Genomic DNA, 4,316 nt, shown 5'->3' with positions numbered 1-4,316 from the left:
TATATATACATATACATTAATGAGGACGAACGTCTCGGTTTTGTATGCATTAGAGTAGTCAAAATACGTCGGGAGGGTGTCAAAAAACGAGCTTAGGCGTATTCTTTTCGTAATATATTTCAGTATTGCACATGTGCATACAGATAGAAGTTAATAAAGTGAAATAACAAACGGAAAAGTATGTGTGTATAAACATTATATAGTTACAAAATTTCTATTGCCAATAGTAAAAACGTCGTTATATTCAAATACCCCACTACTCTGGAAACAAGTACTCTGGAAACTTCCCATTTTATAATACGTAAGATATTGATCTAAAATACTGTATTACATACTGTACAATTGTAAACAAAAAAAAAAGCATGTTTAACAGGTAAATCCTATAACGTTCTTGAAGTGTTTGTAAACGTAGTTCTTACCTTACTTTCATGAGTACGAAGTTACATTTTAAACGTATTAGCATCGTAACATTACTAAACACTGTTATTCTCATTTGGTTTCAGTCTGATTTGGTGGTCGGATCATTTGGCCATATGAGAAGGGCTGATTTCAGGGATGAAGCTCGAGATACATGCTCAAACCAGTCATAAACATTATCATTACTAGTAGTAAGTCATTTAGCTATTCAGATCTTCTAGCAGAACGAATGTCGCATTGGTGTAAAGACGCCATACACTTATCTGTGTAAGTCTTTAATCTATCATGATACAATAGGTATGTGTTACAATTTCAGTTATCTGAAAGGTGGAACTTGCAGGCAGCACTTAGGTTAAAACGTTACAAGTTGCCATCGATTGTTGAAATTAAGTTAAATATTCGTTACCCATGTCATTAGATGTGTCTAGAAAAGCTAAAACAATCGGATTTCGATTACTGCACATTTCAGAGATTCTACAGTCTCCGAGCGGACACTGCTGGTTTTAGGTATATGTTTCGAGTGACTCGGATACATTTCAATCAGCGCTTTCGTGGAGGGTTATCCATTGTCCTAAATTTAATTTAATAGGTATATATATATATATATATATATATATATATATATATATATATATATTGCGTAGCCAAAAAAGTATTGCCGCTTTATAAATAGAAACTAAAGCAAATAGTTGATGTATAATAATTTAGAACGTCAGCTCGAAACTAAATGTGCGTCATTTTAATCGATAACCTTTTGTCTGGTAAGACTTTTATCCTATCAGTGTAGATGTTGTATAGTTTCTGGCCACAAAATGGTGCAATTCAGTTTATGTGACCTCTGTGGAAACTAAATTACCACCACCGTCAAAACAGTTATGCAAAGAGCGAAGTCTGATGGCGCAAGATTTAAGCTATAGGGTGGATGCAATGAAATTACCCATCCAAATGTTTTGCCGGGTAGCTAAAGATGTGGCATCGTCATAGTGGAAAGCGGCGTCTCCTCTAATTACCAGTTCCGGTCAATTTTTTTCAACGATTTGTTGTTGTGAGGTGTTACCAGTAGAAGCCCGAAAAAATCGTCGGCCGGCAGTCGTTCATAATGCACGTCTCCTCTACAATCTCACCCATTAAAACAGGGCTTTGCTACAGATTGTAAAGTACAATTTTTTCCTGCACGTTATTACGGTATGTGGTCTATTTTTCATAACCTATGATCAATCGCGTTAGAAATAGCTCTATTTCGCAGATGAAAATAAAACTGAGTACGTTTTTTTGCGTCAATTCGAGCCTCTTGTAGCCAGCTTTCTTCAAACGCTTTAAAGTTATTTGGTGGTCGAGTTTTCTGGTTATATAATGGCTGCTCACGCTCAACTTTAGCTGCAAGTTTGTCAACCTCCTTGGTAATTGGTCGACCACTACGAGGAGCATCTTTCACATTGAAATTTCCAGAGCGAAAGCGACAAAACCATTTTTGGGCTGTTTCTTCTGATAACCCACCTTGACTATATGCAGCATACATTTTTATGGCCCGGACAGGATCTGTGCTTTTGCCGTAATAAACTTGTAGAATGGAGCAATTTTTGCAAAAATTTCATCTATCTTTAAGGTGCTTTGTTTGAAGCGAGGGCATACCAACAGCTTTAGCGCATCTACGATTGCCAAGTCTCTATTCATATAACCTGAGATATGTGACGTTAAACCCATTTTTCTGAAAAGCCATCGGTCCATTTTCGCCATATCATTTTCAGTATATACTCGTAACTAATACGTACCTTCCTTATACGTCCTATTGTTACGTGTCATTAGTTTACAGGAAAACTAGGCCGAGTTTAATGTCCAAAAATAAATCGTCGGCCGACAACCTAGCTGCGTAATTAGCTATTGTTCTTTGTTATTACAAGGATAACAAATACGCATTTTAGGACATTGTTATTTTCTATCTGATACGAATAAACGACTATTACACGCTACTATAAAGAGTTAGTTACATAAACATAGAATTACTGAAATAGTTATTTGGAATGTGAAAATCGATAAAATTTTATTTTTGCTTGAACCAGATAATAATAAATTACCAGCAATTATATTTGCTGCTAGTCGAACAGCTTAAATTAAAAAAAAAAAACAGATACATTTTTAGTCATTTCGTATACTATAGAAGAAGCTAGAAAAACAAGAGTTCCCAAAAAATTCAGTGTCTGAATATTTGATTAGAAAAAAACTCAACTACTTAGAAATTATTATAGATAACCACACAAATACAAATCGTTACGAGTGCATGAGATGTATAAATTATAAAAAAATGCAGAAAAATTAATTCGACAAATTATTGGCAAAGTAATAAAAAGCCTATACGCATGTTAAAAAGCTAATTCGTGATAGAATTTTTCAGTGTAAAGAAGAATTAAATACAGAAATTAAACCTATTAATAAATAATTTATTATTGAAGGAAAGGTTCCATGAGCAAAAATATAAAATAAACCCAGTATCATTACTCTTGTAAACTATACAAATATTTTATTATAAAATGATAATGTACTATAAATCTAATTAAAATAATGATCCAGTACGCAAGATATATTTCTAGCATTATCTAGAAGTAATTATGAAGCGCCAATCCAGTGTTATATATTTAACTAAATTTTAGGATTTCATGAAGGCCATCGATGCGTGACGTCAGAGATCATGCCACAAAGTTGACTTTATCGACTGTATTGACAAATCAACAAAACACAAATAACTCGGGAGAAGGCATCGCTATACTTTCTGTTGGTTGCTGTGTATGTGTACATATGTGTATATGGTTGGTTATTCAGTGTGAAACGTGACAAACATTAATCTCATATTTCGAGATGTTTTATATTGGTATGATATTTTGCGACGCATTCAACGCGCAGCACTTTACAGAACCCATTTAACTCTAGGACCGTTCAATCGGATGTCGTCAGTCGAGACTTCAGCAAACGTATTGTAGTCAGTTGTAGAAATCAGAAAATTCAAGAGGCTCACGAATATGAGTTCCATTTTGAAACTAGCGACAAGGATAGTTCGCCGTATGTATCCGGTAAAGGTTCTACCATTAGAACCACCGTGAGCTATTGGTTCAAGAAGTTTAGGGAAGAAAGTTGTTAGCCCGAAAATAAATCTTGTCAAAGGCCCCTTACCATGTTGAAAGTTTCGGTACAAAATCACCATTTTAAGATGCACGAATAATAGCACTCAGGTTTAGGGTATGTGGAAAATACGACATTTGCTAACTTCTGCAAAACAACGGTGAAGAAACTGGAAAAATACGTGCTACGTGAATTAAGTGAGGGTCAAAAGTAGAAAAGTAGAGGCACTTGCCTCTCCCTGCTCTCACGTTCCAACAGTGGCCACTCCTTGCGCCGAGTTGTGACTTCTAATGAGAAATGGATCCTCTACGATCATTGCAGAGGATCACATCGGAGTGTGAGTGCACCTGAAACAAACGTACAGCTACAGCCCTTATGACGTTTATTTCATGGCCTTACGCAAGTGTTATCCGCAACATTTTCCTGACAACAATTAGAGAAGATAATGACAAACTCTGCACTAAACAGCTGGTAATTAAAGACAAATTATTCCCTTTGCACTAGAATACTTCATCTCACACCGAAAGAATTACGATGGCAAAAATATTGGAGTTACAGTTAGAAGCCCTCAGACATTGCTCCCTTAGATTATCATTTTTCTCTGAATCTTAATACTATCCTAGGGGCAAAACTATTCACATTTCAACATAATGCCGAAACTTCCTTTCAAGTCTTCATAGACTCTCGTATTTCAAACCGCACCGAGATAAATAAGCTACTATCCCAATAGCAGAATGTTACAGGTATTAATGGTGCATACCGCGTTTGTTTTGTATATATATATA

The 4,316-nt window shown here is 35.4% G+C and overlaps 1 long non-coding RNA gene across 2 annotated transcripts in view; it reads left to right on the top strand.

The window, feature by feature from the left end:
• Positions 1–451: 451 nt before the first annotated feature.
• LOC147757399 (uncharacterized) overlaps positions 452–4,316 on the top strand; it is a 15,832-nt gene continuing 11,967 nt past the window's right edge. The window contains exons 1-2 of one of the 2 annotated variants that reach the window (XR_015321688.1): positions 452–608; positions 887–4,002. This is a non-coding gene — a long non-coding RNA (uncharacterized LOC147757399). The remainder of the gene's footprint in view (positions 609–886; positions 4,003–4,316) is intronic. The other variant, XR_015321689.1, reaches the window with a different exon arrangement.

This window comes from Varroa destructor, unplaced genomic scaffold (genome assembly GCF_002443255.2).
Source record: "Varroa destructor unplaced genomic scaffold, Vdes_3.0 BEIS01000002.1, whole genome shotgun sequence".
Taxonomy (NCBI): domain Eukaryota; kingdom Metazoa; phylum Arthropoda; class Arachnida; order Mesostigmata; family Varroidae; genus Varroa; species Varroa destructor.
This window is presented reverse-complemented; position numbering and strand designations above follow the sequence as displayed.